Source organism: Macrobrachium nipponense, chromosome 24 (genome assembly GCF_015104395.2).
Source record: "Macrobrachium nipponense isolate FS-2020 chromosome 24, ASM1510439v2, whole genome shotgun sequence".
Lineage (NCBI taxonomy): Eukaryota > Metazoa > Arthropoda > Malacostraca > Decapoda > Palaemonidae > Macrobrachium > Macrobrachium nipponense.
In genome coordinates this window covers 66,585,500-66,605,665 of record NC_061091.1, presented here as the reverse complement: position 1 = coordinate 66,605,665, position 20,166 = coordinate 66,585,500, and the positions used below count along the sequence as shown (strand labels likewise).

The following is a 20,166-nucleotide window of genomic DNA, read 5'->3' as shown; positions in this document are numbered from 1 at the left end:
AGTGAATCCTCTGTTAGCTCCTGCTTGATAGTCAACCCTCCTTCTGACGCCATCATCAGCAACAAAAGAAAACTGTCCCTGTACATTAGGTCAGCATCAGCAGATTCTGAACGAGAATGGTCAGCTGCATTGAGAAAGAGTAAGAGCCATCATCATTAGCTGAACTTTGTGAAGAAGAGGCCCCACTTTGTGAAGAGGAAAAGGTTCCACTTGCACTCTTAACTGCAACAGCAGAAGAGGAAGATGCCGCAGAACCTGCAGCAGGTGACCTGTAACCAGAGGAGGAGGAGGAGGAGAAGGATCCTAATGATCCTGTTGCTCTGCTACTTGAGGGGAATCTGGTACCTGAAGAAGATTGTCGTGTAGCTGCTGGAGTAGAGCCAGAAGATTCAGGAGTTGGAGGCGAGAGTGGAAGGTCATTACCTTCTACAACGAAGCCAGTGCCACGACCTGCAGTGTAAGAGTAGGTTCTTGTGATTCCATCATCGTCTGTGTAGGAGTAAGATCCTCGGACATTTCCAGTGGCATCACTTTGCTCTGATCTTGTTTGTCCCTCTCCAGCAAACTGGAAACCATAAGAAGCATCAGCATTTGGGTTGGCCAGAGGGTCAACGAAAGGTGGACGAGCCCTTGCAGCAGCATGGGCCTTATGGAAGTCAGGATGTGGTTGTGGGAGGTGAGATCCTGATGGGACAAAACCAGCCTCACCAGCTGTGTATTGAAGATTCACGGAATTGCCATCAGGGTCAACATAGCCAAACCTTCCATCTTGCTGTCCAACCCTTGTAGACTTTGCACTCTCGAAGGCTCCTTCACCAGTATCATGGCCATATTTATAAGTACCATCTCTGTGAAGGACAAAATACTGGGAACGCCTTCCAGTTCCTACTTGAGGTATGTTGTAGGCCCCATCAGGTCCAGGCAAACTTAGAGTGCTAACTGTGAAGACAGACAACACAACCTGCAAATAATAAAAATTCGTTTTATAAATAGAAATTTGGGTCTTCTGTACTAACTTTTAAGATTACCCTTAGTAATAAATAGCAGGTATTAAATCTGTTAGAAGAGACATCACAGTATATATCATATGCTGTGAATTTTAACATCAGTGCAAAAATTTGTTGTCTTGTTTTTGCAGAAAGTATTTCTTTTGTTAAGTGACTGAAATTGGCATGGCTGCACAAATTAAACTCTGCGTTTGTGATTCATATTCAAATAGATAAAAATATTAATTAGAAATGAAATTAACTTGTCTAATTAATGTAAAGAAAGTATAATTGAGGTTGAAAACGTCCAAAGAAAGATTAATAGGAAAAAGGATTTATGATTACCACAGATACAAAACAATAGTCAGCTTGGCCAAGAAGGCGAAGGTAGCTAATTTATGTATATATGCTTTTGCCACGAAAAATCAGAAATGCCCCTTTTTTCCTTCGTGAATGTGGACATATGAGAGAGAGAGAGAGAGAGAGAGAGAGAGAAGAGAGAGAGAGTTTGATTCTGTAGATTCCAACACATCACTGAGTGCTATTACCAAGCTAATCCAGGAGGCCATCGTGGAGATCGCTGGGAGGGTGGGTTTCCTTCAGGCGACGCCGATGTCCCACGAGTGAGTGATCTGCCTTTGCAAGAGCTGAGGCCCTTTTATACCCAGAGAGGCCGTGAGACGGAACGAGAGCAGCGGGAGTGGGCGGGGTGGGGGTGAGCAAGTTCAGAGGGAGGTTGGTAGGGGGAGAAGGCCAGAAATCAGTGCATTCGTGGACTGTAAATAGTTGTGCCTGATCGCCCTTGAGAGAACCAGATCCTTTGCTTCATATTCCGTTGTGTCTCGTCCGTCTTTGCTTTTTATGTGATTTTTGGAGTTTTGAATTACATTTGCTGAGTGGGATTCTTTCCTTCGACATTGATCACAATGATCTTCGATGTGATTGACGCAGGAATATTATCATTCAACCAGATTTGTATTGAATTTCCTGTAGACGATTGAAGCGGTTTCCTTTGGTGTTTGCACCTAAATAAATTTTGGAATTTCCCGAAGTTCTGACGAAGGTTCCACCTCCATTGGGCATAGTCGTGTAGTCTGGAAGCGTCGTCTGGAACTGAAGAGTTCCATTTATAGAGTTGAAAGTGAAACATTCCATTTCTTAGAGCCACAGTGAAATAGTTGCGGCGTTTTCGAATTGGAATCATTGTTCCATTCTACAGAACTGGAATTAAACCATTTAAGGTTCCAGTCTGTAAGACTTTGAATTTATGGGTTTTGTCCTTTGTTCTGGAATTGAATCCTGTATGGACATTTTTCTTTTAGTCTGGAATTGAATCATGTATTCAGTACGTTTTTCCTTTAGCCTGGAATTGAATTATATATGAAAAACATTTGCGCTTTGTCTTGGAATTGAATTATGTATGAAGATCATTTGTCCTTAGGCCTGGAATTGAATCATGTATGAAGAACGTTTGTTCCTTTTCCTGGAATTGAATCATGTATGAAAAACATTTTTCTTTATCTTGAAATTGAATCATATATGATGATCATTTGTCCTTTGGATAGAAATTGATTCATGTGTTCAGAACATTTGTCCTTTCTCCTTGAATTGAATCATGTATGAAGAACATTTGGTCTTAGGCCTGGAATTGAATTATGTTTGAAGAACATTTGTTCATTGGCCTGGAGTTGAATGATGTATGAAGAACGTTTGTTCTTTTTCCTGGAATTGAATCATGTATAACGAACATTTATTCATTGGCCTGGAATTGAATCATATATGAAGTACATTTGTCTTTTGGCCTGAAACTGAATCATGTATGAAGAATATTTGTCCCTTGTCGTGGAATTTAATCGTGTGTAAAACATTTGTTGTTATGAAACCAGTTTGTTACTGGGGTAACATTCGTTCATTTCTTCTACTTTCACGAGGCGTTGAACATTTTCATTCAGTTTGGAGTCATTTCAGTAACTGGCCAAGCAACAAATAATTGATCTTCTTAGGTTTCATCAGTCCCTTAGCGTAGTGAAAGGTATGGACTGTATTTCATTGATTAAAAGGGGTTCTAGATTATCAACATCTTTGCATTTATGTTAATATGAAGTGCTTTAATTTCCTTGTGAATAAGTTGGGTTTTTAAGCTTTGATGAAGCGTTACGTTCCATTTTTGCTCTCTCTCTCTCTATCTGTCTTTTTGTCTGTCGTCTCCAGTCTTAGTGGACCTAATGGTTGGGTATGAAAGGTCACAATACTTGTTGGACTGGAGACGTCCCGTTGTATCAATCAAAAAGATTCTAAGCGGAATTGTATTATTGTCTGATCAGCTGATCGTCATCTCTGAGGTCATGATATGGAGGAGTAAGATGGTGGTTTAAATTTGACAACATCTTCGAGGGTTGCGTGAAAGAGGCAGAGAAAGAAAGAGAGAGAGCAAAACTGGTGGAGGGATAAATGGGAGTGGTTTGATGGCGGGCATAAGCGTGTGGGTATTGTCTGTTATGGCAATTACCAAAGAAGTCAGTGGCGAGAGTCTGTTACGGAGAGTTGTGATAGTCAGTCATAGAGTTGGTTTGGCAGCGGTCTTATCCATTGATGGTCAGTTGAGAGATCGTGTGATTTATTGGTTTCGATATTGTAAAGTTGTTGAGCGTGTGTCTATCTCGATGTGGTGAAGTTGGAGAGGTTGGTTGTGCTGGTTGTGCATTTTGATGTCTGTGAGTTGGCAGTTAGGGACAGTGTTGGTGTTGGTGGTTTGTCGTACTGGGTTCGAGTTGTTTTAAGGTTGTTGTGTTGTTTCGAGCTGTTGGTGTTCGTCTGTGGAGTGATTTGTCTGGGTGTTAGGTTGTTGTATGGTTATAGTTGTCGGTTGGTTGTTTTGTGTTGTGATTCTCGGCGGTGGTTGTGTCTTGACGAGCCTAGCCTATGTCCAGCGGGCAGCACAGCGCCTGGCCCCGAGTCTCTGGAGTCTGAGGTGAGTACATGTGTTTGGGTTTTGTGTGTTCTGTATTTCGGTAAGCCAATTGTCCTGTGTGTAAAAAGTAACGTAAAGGAGAAAGTGTGGCTGTGGGAAAATTTGTCAGCCGGTGCGATTGAAGTAGCTGTGGAGAGCTTGCTTTGCTTTGCTTTGCTTTGCTTGTGATCCTGCTACAGTGAAACTGTGGAGGCTGATAGGTAGTACTGGGAGGACATCTCTGCGTTGCGAATTTTTCATATTTGGTCATTCCAGTTGTCATTTATATTTTCTTTTACCTGTTTGTGTGGGTTTTCCTTTTCTTCTCTATTTGCACTTTTGTATTTTTCTTTCGGTTTGTATTTCACTCTGACCTTTTAGTTTGTATTATTTTTGAAATTTTGACCTTTTATTTTCTATTATTTTTGAAATTTTGACCTTTTAGTTTGTATTTTTTTTTGATATTTTGACCTTTTAGTTAATATTATTTTTGAGATTTTGACCTTCTTTTAGTTTCTATTATTTTTGAAATCTCAGTACGATTGATTTCTTTTAACTTTGTGGTAACAGTGACGTCAGTCAGCAGTGTTATTAAAAGTTACTGTACTTCTTTTGTGAAGAATAAAGCAAATCAAGTTTATGGTAAATTCTCTCCAAGAAATAACAGTTGTTTTACTGGACTCCTTTTCTAAGCTTGGAGGGCGAGTTGACTTGGGAAAGGTTTTCCTTCGTTGCAGTATATGTTTATTTATTTATATATACAATAATATATATTATACTCTTTTATATTTTTACCTTAAAGGAGATAGCACGAGAGAGTGATAAACTTCTGGGTATTGGCAAATTTTTCCATGAGATGCTGTTGTTATCCGTGTGCCTTGATCTTCCTCGATTTTAGCTCAACACAGTCGATTAGAATTTCCTCTTTGGTGTTTGAATGACATAACAATCAGGTTCTAATGATTGTTGGTGAACTGATTGCTCTCAGTGTGTGCAATTCACATTCTATGAACAAGGCTGATGAGAGAGAGAGAGAGAGAGAGAGAGAGAGAGAGAGAGAGAGAGAGAGAGAGAGAGAGAGAGAGAGGTACCTGTTATATTTAAACATTGTAGGCGGTTCACAGTAAGCATCAACCAAAATCATAGTGTGTTTTCTACACCAAAAAAGATCGCATGAAATCTTTAGGCAGCCAGCAATGAGTTGACGATCTGTTTGTTAGATTCACCGGAAGGTTGTGGCTGTTTGTATTTGTTTTAGGAAAGAAATGCGAGATGAATTTATCACTATTGTTGTGTGTCTTGATATTATTTTATATTAATTCGTTTCTTATTATATTCACCTATATTTAAGCCAAATGGCCAGAAATCGTAGGTAAAATGAAGGTTGAATAAAGATGGGTTTTACTCTGCTCACTTTTTATTGTTTTTATTTACATGTGCCAAAGCTTTGCTTGTCATGGTAATGCAGGTACTGTGATAGTGAGAAAATATAATACATTAGTTTCATAATAAAAATATTATTAACTAAGACTAATTAAGGTTCATCCCGTTTATTAACATCACACTCCCACAATTGTTTGTAAGAAAGGTGCGGCCGAGTCCTTTATCAGTTGAAAGTTAAGACGTATCCAAATTTATTGGGGTTCTTTGAGGCGTCGTACTGAGTGAGTTTGAAGTTTTCTGGACTGTGTCTTTGTGAAGAAGGAGCAGAATACTGTGAGGGGGAAGATGGTCGTGTTGAGGCACTAGGTGACGATGAAGAGAACGTTCCAACTTGAGATGATGGTGAAGCAGCAAATGCTCCTGCAGGGGAAGATGGTGAGCCAACTGTTCCTTCTGTGTGACGGGAGGAAGAGGAGGAGGGAGATTTTCGAGATGGGGGAGGTCCCCTTGAAGAAGACAACTCTTGAGGTTCGAAACCAATACCTTCTCCAGCACGGAAGCGAACGGTGCGTCTGGTTCCGTCATCATCTACGACAGTGTAGGTTCCCCTAACATTTCCATCAGCATCTGCCGTCTCTGATCTTGAATACTGTTCAGAGTCAAAGGCAAAGTTATAGGAAGCATCAGCATTGGAATTAGCTAACGGGTCAATGAAAGGGACTTCTTTTACAGGAGTAATCCTACCTGTAGGCTGACCAGAAGGTGCTCCAGGGACAATAGGACCTACAGGAATGTGGGATCCCTCAGCAATGAATCCAGTGTCAGAACCAGCTTGATATTGGATCTGTCGTCGTTGACCATCATCAGCAACAAAGGCAAAATCTCCATCAACATTGTTGTTGGTGTCACCTGCTTCTTTCCTTGAGTGGCTGGACGTTTCATAAGCAAAAGCATAACTTCCATCTGGTCTGAGTTCACTGAGGGTATTAGCTTCTTCGATAGCTGAACGAGATGAGGAAGAGGAGGGACGAGCACCAGAAGAGTAGGTTGAGGAGCAGCGAGAGAAGATGGACGTAGGGTAGAGAATGTGGTGCTGCAGAACCCTGAGGTGAAGCTGATGGGGCTCGGTAAGTTGATGGACGGGAGGCAGAGGACTGGGAGGAGGCAGGTGTGTGTGAAGTTGGGGCAGTTGGGAGATGATCACCAGATGCAGTGAATCTCTGTTAGCTCCTGCTTGATAGTCAACCCTCCTCCTGACACCATCATCAGCAACAAAGAAAACTGTCCCTGTACATTAAGGTCAGCATCAGCAGATCTGAACGAGAATGGTCAGCTGCATTGAAGGAGAAAGAGTAAGAGCCATCATCATTAGCTGAACTTGTGAAGAAGAGGCCCCACTTTGTGAAGAGGAAAAGGTTCCATTGCACTCTAACAGCAACAGCAGAAGAGGAAGATGCCGCAGAACCTGCAGCAGGTGACCTGTAACCAGAGGAGGAGGAGGAGGAGAAGGATCCTAATGATCCTGTTGCTCTGCTACTTGAGGGGAATCTGGTACCTGAAGAAGATTGTCGTGTAGCTGCTGGAGTAGATGGAGAAGATTCAGGAGTTGGAGGCGAGAGTGGAAGGTCGTTACCTTCTACAACGAAGCCAGTGCCACGACCTGCAGTGTAAGAGTAGGTTCTTGTGATTCCATCATCGTCTGTGTAGGAGTAAGATCCTCGGACATTTCCAGTGGCATCACTTTGCTCTGATCTTGTTTGTCCCTCTCCAGCAAACTGGAAACCATAAGAAGCATCAGCATTTGGGTTGGCCAGGGGATCAACGAAAGGTGGACGAGCCCTTGCAGCAGCATGGGCCTTATGGAAGTCAGGATGTGGTTGTGGGAGGTGAGATCCTGATGGGACAAAACCAGCCTCACCAGCTGTGTATTGAAGATTCACGGAATTGCCATCAGGGTCAACATAGCCAAACCTTCCATCTTGGTGTCCAACCCTTGTAGACTTTGCACTCTCGAAGGCTCCTTCACCAGTATCATGGCCATATTTATAAGTACCATTCTCTGTGAAGGACAAAATACTGGGTGGGAACGCCTTCCGGTCCTACTTGAGGTATGTTGTAGGCTCCATCTGGTCCAGGCAAAACTTAGAGTGCTAACTGTGAAGACAGACAACACAACCTGAAAATCCATAAATTTTTCATATTAATATTTGGAAAATTGGCCATTCTGTGCTCTATGTAAGGTTATCTTTTAACAGAAAGAGAATGTTCGAAAGTTATTAGAGTAGATAAATGGAAAGTTATTATCATAATGACATCAGTTATATGCTTTGAATTTTGATATGAGTGTAAAGATTTGCTTTCACCTTCATGGAAAGAGGAAGGGTTTGAAAAATCCTGTGTGATTATGGTTGTGTATGTATAAATTCCGTCTTTCGAATCAGAGTCACTAATATTATAATGTAGGATCGAGTTGCATAGAGAGACAAAGGAATCAGCCCAATGATATGATTCCTTGGATTCAAGTCGACTCTCAAATGCACGAGTTGCTGTCCACTGGATGAATGTTCGTGCTTATCCTTCTGCCTGTAAATGGGAGCTTGTGTATGAATGAGTGCAGGAATGTCTTAAGAAAAAGCAATAGGTAAAGAGTTCCATGATTACCATAAATATGAAGAAATAGAAAGCGATCCAAAGAAGCAAAAGGAAGTTAGTGTATATTTTCGCCTTTTCCACTAAATGTTGGGGAACAAAGTCCTGTAGGGCGATAGAAGCGACTTAGAAATGCCATTATTTCCTTCGTGTATGTGGACGTAGGAACGAGAGAGAGAGAGAGAGAGAGAGAGAGAGAGAGAGAGAGAGAGAGAGAGAGAGATGGATTCTGTAGATTCCAACACATCACTGAGTGCCATTACCAAGCTAATCCAGGAGGCCATTGTGGAGATCGCTGGGAGGGTGGGTTTCCTTCAGGCGACGCCGATGTCCCACGAGTGAGTGATCTGCCTTTGCAAGAGCTGAGGCCCTTTTATACCCAGAGGAGGCCGTGAGATGGAACGAGAGTAGGGGAGTGGTCGGGGTGGGGGTGGGGGGGCGGGTAGGGAGAAGGACAAAAACCAGGGCATCAGGCTGTGCCCTCATTGCCAGATCTGAATTCGTGGCATGTCGTGGCAATGGTACAAACAGTTGTGCCTGATCGCCCTTGAGGGAACCAGATCCTGTGCTCTTATTCCGTTGTCCTCTCGTCCGTCTTTGCTTTTTTTTTTTTTTCTTTTTTTCTTTTGAAGTTTTGAATTACATTTCCTGTGTGAGATTCTTTCCCTCGATGTTCATCATAACGATCCTGGTTATCATTAGCACAGGAGTATCCTCGTTTAGCCTCATTTGCGTAGAATTTCGAACAAACAATTGTAGTGGTTTCGTCCGAGGTTTGCCCCTAAATCAATTATGCCATTTCCCAAAGATCTTACCGAGGCGTCTTCTGGTGAGAGAGGCCGGCCCCGAACTTGACGACGGCAAGTCCAGACGTGGATCCAGGAATGGAAGTGTTCCCTTTCTCCGTGTTGAAAGCGAAACATTTCAGATCTTAGAGGCCACAAGGAGAGTTGAATCATTCAGAACTGGAATGATTGTCTTCCATTTTTGAGAAATGGAATAGAAGATTTCCGGTGTTTGGGTCGAGCATCAAAGTGTTGCAGTCTGAAAGTAAGAGTTTGAATTGAGGGTTGGGGAGAGATTTGCCGATTGTCTTTCATCTCGTGACATGTCGAGATGTTACGATTCTGTTTGCTGGCTTTTGTAATCAAACAGATAACGTTGCATTATGTTCTCTGGTATAATCAATGCTATAGCGTAGGAAAAAGCATAGTCTTCTTTTTTTATTTTTATTTATTTATTTTTGTGTTCTGTTTAAAGAGCCGGATGTTTCAGCGATGTGTCTGATGTTCCATTTAAGGTAAAATGCTTTGATTTTATTGTGAATAAGTTGGGGTTATTTTCTTTTCATGAAGCATTGATATATATTCACTGATATTTTTTATAAGCGATATTTATCATTACCAATGATTAATTCCCTCAGCCTTGATACCTCTCTCTCTCTCTCTCTCTCTCTCTCTCTCTCTCTCTCTCTCTCTCTCTCTCTCAACTCAATGAGTCTGAGAATGGAGGATGAAAACCCACAACAGCCAAATAGTATTGTTGGACTGGAGACGTCCCTTTGTTTCAGTCAGAAAGATTTTAAGCTGAGCCTCATCATTGTCCGATCAGCTGATCGTCATCTCTGAGGTCATGAAGTTGCAGGAAGAGATAAGTGTACAGTAGGTACTGTCGGCCAAAAAACTATTGGCAGAGTTTCATATTTCGTTCACCTGCCTGACGCACGATTCATGCCTTATTTATCGATTTTTCTTTTCAAAAATGGAACAAATCATATGTAATGACGTTAAAAACCGGCACTGATATTTTTAGAACATTATGTTATGTTATTGTGTAAAACTGTTTTCCATATAGCAAAATTGACATGAACGAAACGAAGTGATAAAAAAACGTCATATCACAAAACCATAGATATACATTACCAAATAGATAGGAGACACCTATCGCTTGTAGTATCGCATAAACATAGTCCTTAAATTATCATTTCAATATTAAAATTCAAGGTAGTTGAACTATTCCATTTGTTAAATTTACAGAAAACATTGGAATCTCACAAAATATTCTCAAATTAAAAAAAAAAAAAACGATATCCTAACAGTTTGAACCAGGCGACCTCACTCTATTGCTTTTGATGTTATGTGCCCGGGAATCTAATGTCAATATGTCATTTATCGGTCTAAGAAACATCCCTCGATGAGCGAGAGAATTATTGCATTGCATTCGGTGCAAGTTCCTGTTGGAGAGATATCAAGAAAGCCGAATAAACCGGAGAGAACCATACATAGATGAATCAAATTGTTTAAAGAACGGCAAAATTTAGAACATGGGCCTAGAGGTGGAACACCTCGAAGCCCCACAAGAGAACAAGACAATACAGTAGTGTAAATGTTTGCTGAGCAAACATTCATTTGTGAACTTCGAATTCTAGTGCCTCGTCACGACATTGCTGAACCCAGGAATCATAATTAGCTCTACGCTTATGACTGGTGTCTGATGAATACTTTAGATGGAGAGGAAGAGATTTTTAAATCTACACTTGAAATCTTTGATAGTTGTCTAATGAATAAGTCTAACGAATAAGCAAACTTATCTTTGATGATGAGAGATTCAGTTAGGCTTACTCTTTTCGTTTTGTTTTTATCGGTGCCCAATGAATACCACGGATAGGGAGGGAAACGGTTTCAATGATGCATGCATTTTTTCTTCAAAACCTAAAGAATACCATTTTATTGGGAGATACTTTATTAAAAACATCGGCATAATCCTTCCATCACTCCTATACGCCACCTCGCTCTCTTCTACATCTCGGGCGACTAGATCCGACTTCTCAGTTCTCACTACGAACTCCATCTCGTGAAAGCATCACTAATGATAACTAACGGTTATTTTAAAATTGCCGCACCGACAACGTACACCTTAAAATTCATGTTTATAAAATATTCTCTGTTCAAAGAAACTTTATCTTTCATTCCACAAAAATAGTGCATACACTCGTGTACACCCTGTAGCCGTCAAAGAGCAAACCCTTTATTAAAGCAGTAGGTTTTTCTTGAAAAAAAAAAAAATATGAAATAGGCTTAAACGAGAACGTCACCTTTCATATTTCTTATCCTTTTAGCTACTTATATATGCTTATGGTAGTAGGTCTAGGTATACATGTGAAATTAATTTCTATTTAGAAGAAATGAATAACTACAGAAAGATCAACCTAAGAAAAGCTTTACGGAAAGTAAGCCTTTCTTAAAGTATTCGTCAGTTTTGACTCCCACAGCTTTCCAACGTGTCCAAAATGAAACAGGATGATATGCAAGTAATTCGATAAAAAATAAGACTGAATTATATTCGGTTGATTTTTTTTTTATGATGCTTTTGACTTTGAATAGCTAGGTCTGAGTTAATTATGTAAAGCAATTATGAAAAGGATAAGAAGAAAGGCGAACATGGCTAATAAAACAAGAATAACGGAATAGTCAAATAAAGCAGATCAATAATATATATATATATTGTCGATTTAAATATTCATTAATGTTACGTATCCGAGAGGAGTATAGACCTAGGCTAATCATGTGGGAAAATCAGAAAGTCCAATTTAGGCCCACTAAAATGTGTTATGCAAATTATTTTATTGATCAAAGGACAAAATTAGTTTAATTAAACATCGTTTTCAAAGAATGTTAACGCCTTGATGTATTATTTATCGGCAGTAGGAGACAAAATGACAACACCCCAGTGCAGTACGATACGTTGAGTCAAGACTCGAGCGGCAGCAAAGTCAACTTCAAAATCTTTGGTATGGTGTCACAAAGCTAGAGTTGAGAATAAAATTAGAAATCGTGGACCCATCGGTATATATTTTCCTTACTTTGCAAAATAATTATCTTTAATACGTTGAATAAGTCTACTCTATTCTAATAAGTAATTTATTCAAGTATAGCACCTTTGAAAGGAAATGTTATTTATTGTTAAGTAAATAATCTGGCATCTGCATATGGCAATATTTCCATAACGAACAATGAACTAAGAAACTACGCCAATTCTTCGTTGGCCGTCTGTACATCACTACAGTCATGAAATTGCGGAGGCTGGTCTGTACGTAGTACTGGGAGGACATCTCTGCCTATGTGGACTTTCCTTCTTTAGTCATTCCTGTCGTAATTTTATCTTGAGTCTTCTGTTTGCCCGAGTTCTTCTTTTAGTTTTTTTTGTGTGCATTTTCATTTTTTCTTTTCCCCTTTGTACTTTTTCATTTCCCTCCCATCTTTAGGGATTCACGATGCAACAGTTGCTGATGAAACTTAATGGAAATGAAGTACTTCCTTCGGAGATATCAACAAGACATCAATAACTCTCGTGGAATTTGCCATGAGTAGATTCTTGCAAATACTCTGAAGGTTTTAAAGGTAACGTAACGGAGTCTGACTCACATTTAATTTTTCGTCTTGTGCTGAGGAACATCGTGGTTCTGTCTCATCTTCGCCGAAGCTCTAAATCTGATGCTGGCCTCGAATTTGGAGTTGACAGCAACGTGTTTTTATTGAAGGCGTGATCCTCAGGAATCCTCAGTTTAGACGTCGGAGTCGTGTGGTTATTTGAACAGCTATTGAAGAAATAGAAGCTAATGTTAAAGGGGATTTCACTCTTTCCCTGTGACGGCAGAACTGTTCTGCAAGCACTTGGTGTTTTCAACATTCAACCGTTTGATATGAGGGTGTGGAGAGGCTGAGAGTATAGCAAAAACAGGCATCAGCTGAACTACTTCCAAGGAGAAGTCCAATTTTGTTTTAAACTTTTCCCCCCAAATTACAGCTTCAGTGCGAGGCAGGAGCCAAGACCGTTGGAACCTGATAAGTTCGAACGAAATAGAAGAAATGACATCCTTTATATCTCTTTAGAAGTATGGAAATATTCCCAGGAGATGGGAGTGGGTCGTATGAGGCCGATTACGCAGAGGACTCTCTACCTTAATCCATAAAAATATGATGAAAATAACCACCAGTCTTGTTGCCTTCGTGGGGAGGTAGTGCCGTCAGTGCACCTCACGCGGTGCACTGCAGGCATTACTTAAGGTTCCCTGCAGCGTCCCATAGGCCCTTACATGCAGCCCCTTCCATTGCCTTTACTGTGCTTCCGTTCATATTCTTTTTATTCCATCTTACCTTCCAACCTCATTGAAGAATTGCGTCATAGAGGAACTGTGAGGTTTGCCTCCTGTTACGCCTTTGAGATCTTTTTCTGTAAGCTTCTGTTTCAGCTTCGAATGGCCTCATAGGTCCCAACACTTCTTCTTTGACCTAACGTGTGTATATATGTTCTATTCCAGCAGCCTTTTAGAGAAGATCTCTTGGATCCGTTTGCAGTGAGGCATTTGTTAGCTGGATTCTCCGGTCTTGGGGGTCTGAGGAATCGGTGGCCCTCCGAGGATCGTGGTGTGGATGGGGGGGAGGGGGGTTGATCTTAGGTAGGGTCCAGTGGCAGGATGTTGCTTATGACGCCAGGGGCATTTTTAGCTCTATCTCAGGAGCTGGAAGAAATATCATAATAATTATCTTGTTTCTGTCTTTATAATGAGGTCTTTATGGTTGTATATTGAATGTATATTTGTAGGTTTTTTTTTTGTAAATATCGGCGTCATTGAGAGAGAGAGAGAGAGAGCAAAACTGGTGGAGGGATAAATGGGAGTGGTTTGATGGCGGGCATAAGCGTGTGGGTATTGTCTGTTATGGCAATTACCAAAGAAGTCAGTGGCGAGAGTCTGTTACGGAGAGTTGTGATAGTCAGTCATAGAGTTGGTTTGGCAGCGGTCTTATCCACTGATGGTCAGTTGAGAGATCGTGTGATTTATTGGTTTCGATATTGTAAAGTTGTGCGTGTGTCTATCTCGATGTGGTGAAGTTGGAGAGGTTAGTTGTCCTGGTTGTGCATTTTGATGTCTGTGCGTTTACAGTTAGGGACAGTGTTGGTATTGGTGGTTTGTCGTACTGGGTTTCAGTTTTTGTAAGGTTGTCGTGTTGTTTCGAGCTGTTGGTGTTCGTCTGTGGAGTGATTTGTCTGGTTGTTAGGTTGTTGTATGGTTATAGTTGTCGGTTGGTTGGTTGTGTTGTGATTCTCAGCGGTGGTTGTGTCTTGACGAGCCTTGCCTATGTCGCGCGGCAGCACAGCGCCTGGCCCGAGTTATCTCTTGGGTCTGAGGTGAGTACATGTGTTTGGGTTTTTGTGTTCCGTATTTCGGTAAGCCAATTGTCCTGTGTGTAAAAAGTAACGTAAAGGAGAAAGTGTGGCTGTGGGAAAATTTGTCAGCCGGTGCGATTGAAGTAGCTGTGGAGAGCTTGCTTTGCTTTGCTTTGCTTGTGATCCTGCTACAGTGAAACTGCGGAGGCTGATAGGTAGTACCTGGGAGGACATCTCTGCGTGCGAATTTTTTCATATTTGGTCATCCAGTTTTGAATTATTAATTTTTTTTTCTTTTACTGTTTGTGTGGGTTTTCCTTTTCTTTTCTTCTATTTGCACTTTTGTATTTTTCTTTCGGTTTGATTTCACTCTGACTTTTAGTTTGTATATTTTTGAAATTTGGACCTTTATTTTTCTATTATTTTTAAATTTTGACTTTAGTTTGTATTTTTTTGAAATTTTTTGACGCCTTTTAGTTAATTTTTTATTTTTGAGATTTTGACCTTCTTTCAGTTTCTATTATTTTTGAAATCTCAGTACGATTGATTTCTTTTTACTTTGTGGCAACAGTGACGTCAGTCAGCAGTGTTATTAAAAGTTACTGTACTTCTTTTGTGAAGAATAAAGCAAATCAAGTTTATGGTTAATTCTCTCCAAGAAATAACAGTGTTTTACTGGACTCCTTTCTAAGCTTGGAAAGGCGAGTTGACTTTGGGAAAGGTTTATTTTCCTCGTTGCATTATATTTTTATTATTTATATATACAATTAATATATGTTATACTCTTTTATATTTTTACCTTAAAGGAGAGAGCACGAGAGAGGATAAAAACTTCTGGGTATTGGCAAATTTTCCAAGAGATGCTGTGTTACCGTGTGCCTTGATATTCCCTCGATTTTAGCTTGCGAATTTCCTCTTTGGTGTTTGAATGACATAATGTTAGATAGGATACTTTAAGAGACGTTTTCTATATATGGTTATTTACGACTAAACATATACACAAAAGATATACAAAGGTGAGCTTCGTAAACACTGTACTGCTCAACTACATAAACAAGCTTGTTGAAGGTCTGAGCACTAATTACAATTTAAATACAATTTTTAGCCGGGAAAACATATATAACATTTTCCGCCCTTCTCTGTTTGTTTTAAATTTTGAAAAAAAAAAATTAAATAAACAAATAATCATGAGAAACCAAAATACTATATAAATAACACACGCTGTCAAAAACTATAAAGGCAATGGATTCATACATGAGTTAATATAAAATTTACATCACATGAGTAAAATATTAGTAAATACTTTCATTTACACTTATTTCTATGTGAATTATCGCCATCAACACAGACACATATTTTTTTTTATTTTTAGCATGAAAAATTTATTTCTGAGAAAAAATATTATGAAATTCTATGTTATCTTTACATTTCCTTTGTCAAATAGCTGCTATCAGATCTTTCGTGTCGAGCAAGGTGTAGGAGTCCACAGAATTATCTTCAACTTTTCTTCAAATTTTGTAATGGTATTTCGAAGTAAACGCTCCTCCACCTGTTTTGTACTACTATCGATTCCAACAAAGGCCTAGAGTCAGTGCACAATCTGACAGTGGAAGAGATACTGAGTCTTTAAGAGTTTTTCCAAAGAGTAACTGCCTAAGTTGTTTAGCGAAGAATACGGAATCATCAACCAGTTTAAGACAAATTCCTAGTTTCAGCGCCTTTGCAGAGTGACACACTTTTGTATTAACTTGATTTCCAAAAGATAGGTACCGCCATTTGTACCGTTTTTCCTTTGATCCCAATAAAACAAGATTTTCCTCCAATGCTTTTGTTATCAGGTCCGATACGAAGCGTCTCCCAGACCAAATACAACGAGATCGTCTTTATTACCAATTCTTGAAAACATGACTTTATTTGGTTTGCTATGAACTCTCCTAACAACATGATTTACTCGCTTAAGTCTCTTATCTTCGCATCGTTATTCCTTTCAATTGATATTAGTAGAGCAGTGTTATCGATAAATCTTGGTCTAGTGTCGCAGCCAGCCAGCCTATTTTCCCAGCATACTTTCGATAGACTTTCATTTCTTGTTTTGTCAAACAGGATCATCAGAATTGGCTTACGTATATCTTGTATATCCTCAATACTATTTGCATAATCCTCCATCGATATCACAATCGCGTTTTCTGATTTGGTGTATATCTATACCAGTAAATCTAAATACATTCTTCTCAACCTTTGACTGTTAAAACACTCTTAACCTTTTCTATGATATTAACAAAATTCTTTTCTTGTTCCTGCGATGCTAAAATCATCGACATGGGTAATGGCCCATTCCTATAAGATTATTTTCTCATACTGATAGTTAAAATGCTCATCGCCCACTCACATTCTTCATCCTCGTTCTTTTAAAAATATCCTTTATCTAAGCCAAAAACTTCCTGCTGGCATCGTCAAGTCCGTACAAAGGCTTCTTCAATTTCCAAAGTACACCTTTCTTTTTCAAGTCTTTCGGAGGTTCAATAAAGACGTCTCGATCCAGGCTCTTGATTGTAAGAAGGCAGCCCTAATATCAATGGATGAAGCATCAAATTTTCATTTGCTGCACGGCCAAAATATTTTAAACACTTTCTTTCATAGCTGTGGGAGAAATCAGCTTGAGGTTTACATTCTTCTTGGAAGCTATGGCAAAACCAGTCTGCTTTATAATCACTTTTTTGACCATCATGTTTTTCTTTCTTTGTAATTAACCCACCTACTGCTGATTCTCGTTGTCCATCATCTTTCACTTCTTCAAAAAGTATTGTACTCAGTAAGATTTTTATATTCATTTTCTTAGCTATAAGCACTTCAGGCAACTTATGATACTCAACTGGAAGTTCCACCACATATACCGTATTATCAAAGTCAAAAACATTCAGCCTTTTCTGACTTCATCATATGCACCTATAGCATCACCTTTTGTCAACCAAAATCAATGTTCCGTTATTATATTCCTTCTTCTCTTCCGCATAGTTACTAATTCCTTATACATTTTGTCCTCATCTTCTGCTCTTCTAAAATTCAACCTTTCTAGACTGAGATCTCGTGTTTCTTCTTAAATCATCTTTTACTTCGTCTTTTTCTTCAAATAAGGGAATTTTCTTCTTTTTCATATTTTCTCCCTGACTAGTGTCAGAGACTTTGTTATTTAGCCCCTCGTTATTGTCATCTTCACGAGCTATACTCTGTAAGGCTGTACTTTGCACAATCAGCAACCCTTTTTTCAAATCACCATTTGCCCAATGAAAAACATTCTCTATTCCTATGACAAAATACTTTTTAGCAGGACCAGGACCAGCTTTTATTATTTTTCTCCTGATAAAAATACAAGATCCCCTTCATCGTATTTTATGTCATTAAAGCTACTTTTTTCTCATTTGGAAGCCATAATCAACTTACTTCCATATTCTTCTTCCCTAAATTTTTAGTTATCTCATGGTGCCTTTCCATAATTTTTGACACTGCTTCACTATCGAATAAAAACTTTCGTGGCTAGATTTCCAATTGAATTCCTGGAAAAATAAACTGATTTCCCAGGCACCAATATCATAGGTTCGTATCCAAGAATATTCACATTTGTATTGTGTGTCCATGCTGCCTATTTACTGCCATTTTTCAAGTCTATCCTTTTGTCTGCGTCTAACATCTGTCACCCTGTAACATCGGCTGAATGATGGTTTCTCTCATTTAATCCATTACTCCCCAAGGAGAGTAGGTGGACCACAAATTTTACAGTAAAAGCCAAACTTACTAGCATATTCATTTAACCCCTCCCCCATTCTAAATCGGTTCCATTATCAGCCAAAAGCCAACTGAAGGAAAACCAAACCGCCAATTCCAGCCATTATTCAAAGCATCAACTATAGTTTCCATTCGCTTGTTGAAATTACTACACCATGAAAGAAACCTTGTGAACGAGCAGACCATCCAAAGTATGTATTTACTTCCATTCTGTTTCAAATCAAATGTAACAATCTGATTAAAATCAGTTACTTTTGGGATTGCTACTTTCGGCCTTCCCAAAGATCTTTTAATTTTTTGACAAACTTTACAGTTCATTACAACTCTTTTTATAATTTTCCTGATCTCATCATTCAGTAAATTAGCATTTCTATACGCCCAAATTAAACTGTTCTTCTCCTTTATGGTTGGTTACCTCATGGATTTTCTTGACTTTACTATAACTTGTACTTCTTTTTCCTTTTTTATAAAGAAAAGCTGTTTTCGTCCGTTGTCCACGTGCCACATTTATATAATTGTAAAGCTTGATGTCCTCCATCAGTGTCGTATAATTGAAATTTTCTTGACTTATGTAAATTAATGACCATAACCATTATGCATTATATCCACGTTCCATTCCTTAGGGTGTTTTCCCAAACAAAAAAGGTATATTGCTTGGCGTTAATCACATATGCATTCACCAACATTTTCACAAAACCATCTTCAGTATCTTTTTCTTTCCATGAAACTGGAAGACTAATTATTTCTGTACTGTGAATAACCGGTCCATCTCCAAATCTAAAATCCTGAGAACAAGACTTACATTGCAAATCCTCCTTCGTTTATGTTATTTGAAAGAGATATCTATTTAACCATTCCCTTCCTAAGAGTGTTTTTGGACACCCAGTGTCAACAATCATAGCTTCCACTTCTTCAACTTTCTTTTGTGAAGTGCACTTCCATAGTAGACAATCAATATCTCCTTGTTTTCTTCGGACACAAATCTGACATTATTTGCATTCTTTATCAATTCTTTTAATTCATTCATTTCTTTCATAAGCTTCTCACAGCATTGTTCAAGATTTTTAATCTTCATCAACTTTCTTATCTGATTGCGATCTAAAGTTAGGTGATCTATCGAACCTTCCTGCAGGATTATTACGCGTTTTTGAATATGATCTCAAAGGCGTTCTTGAGGACGATCTAGATTGCGTTCTGGAAGGTCCTCTTCTATAGTTACCGGATTCTGTTCTCCAATATCCAGGATTCGAAGTGGACCTCCTATACGTGTAGAAGTTTGGCGATTCTTTAAGCTCCTTCCAATTCTGGTAACGACTTCTATTATCCGTGTAAAACGTAGAAGAGCTGTCAAAAGATTTAACAGCCATCGAATCTCTATTGTTTTCTATTTTTAGCTTTCTAAATTCCATCTTCAATTTATGAACAACATTTTCTTCATCAACAGGGTTTCCTTTCCAACCCATCTTCAATCACTTCTTTGAGGGCGGGTCTTTTCATCCGTTGTTATTTGTCCTCCTTCATAAGCTGCCTTTATCATTAACAAACTCATTACATAAATAAGACAAGTATTTATTTTTTTCCTAGATATTTCAGCCATCAAACTTTCGAACTTATCTAGGAATTTTCTCGCAACTCTCTGATTTGTCAGTTGAAAAGGCAAGAACTTTCTGTATAATGTCATTACACTTTTCAGCCTTAGTTTTTGCATATTTCTCTGCCAGAACCTCTAAGACATTGTGAACGGTCTTCAAAGAACTGTTAACTGTACGATCTATTAAGACTGTAATCACATATTCCTTAACTCTCTCATTCTTCTTCAAGCTTTCAATTAATTAATTATCAAAAGTTTGTCCAACCCAAATCGGTGGTAGTTTGGCTTTTGTAATCTGAGTCGTTGTATCTGGAAAAGATTTTGTTTTCGAAGTGCTATCTAAAAGCTTTGACAAAATCTCTGTGTTTGTGTCAACTATTTGTCAAATCGGACCCATAGCCAACATTTTCCACTGAGCCATTGACTCGAGAATCACCAACCTTTGTCTTGTGAGTTGACTCCATATGCATAATGTAATCCAGTCTGGTTCGATATTCACATCACACGCATCACAGTAAGTTTGAGATATTCTAGTATCCATTGTGAGCATCTTGAGCTTGAAACAGGTCATATTTCTGAAGTGATCCATCAAAATCTTTGCTTCCTCATCCTTGAATTTCTTAGCTCTTGTCTTTCTTACACAGTCATCATCTGTA

General features: G+C 39.0%; 2 pseudogenes; both read right to left on the bottom strand.

The window, feature by feature from the left end:
- Positions 1–1,628, bottom strand: part of LOC135205579 (mucin-1-like) — a 3,113-nt pseudogene extending 1,485 nt beyond the window's left edge.
- A 3,707-nt stretch (positions 1,629–5,335) lies between these two features.
- LOC135205578 (nuclear pore complex protein DDB_G0274915-like) lies at positions 5,336–19,382 on the bottom strand (annotated as a pseudogene).
- Positions 19,383–20,166: the final 784 nt, after the last annotated feature.